Source organism: Penaeus monodon, chromosome 22 (genome assembly GCF_015228065.2).
Source record: "Penaeus monodon isolate SGIC_2016 chromosome 22, NSTDA_Pmon_1, whole genome shotgun sequence".
Classification (NCBI taxonomy): domain Eukaryota; kingdom Metazoa; phylum Arthropoda; class Malacostraca; order Decapoda; family Penaeidae; genus Penaeus; species Penaeus monodon.
In genome coordinates this window covers 26,681,304-26,681,516 of record NC_051407.1, presented here as the reverse complement: position 1 = coordinate 26,681,516, position 213 = coordinate 26,681,304, and the positions used below count along the sequence as shown (strand labels likewise).

Here is a 213-nt window from a genome sequence, read left to right as displayed (position 1 = left end):
TTATTTCCACTGACTCTCACATTAATCAACTTATATTTTTTATTCTACCAAGAATGATAATCTTTAAGTGTTATGTGAGTATAAATCATCCCAGAGAGATTGTTATTCTAAGAACTGTGAGACATAACCCTTTGATTCCTCATGCAAAGATGAACTGAAACTATATAAACAGCCATATAAGAAATTATATAAGTAGTTATATACAGTATATAG

At 28.2% G+C, this 213-nt stretch overlaps 1 protein-coding gene across 1 annotated transcript in view; it reads right to left on the bottom strand.

The window, feature by feature from the left end:
• Nucleotides 1-213, bottom strand: part of LOC119587052 (3-oxoacyl-[acyl-carrier-protein] reductase FabG-like) — a gene marked incomplete at its 5' end in the record, with an annotated part of 2,495 nt that overhangs the window by 1,213 nt on the left and 1,069 nt on the right.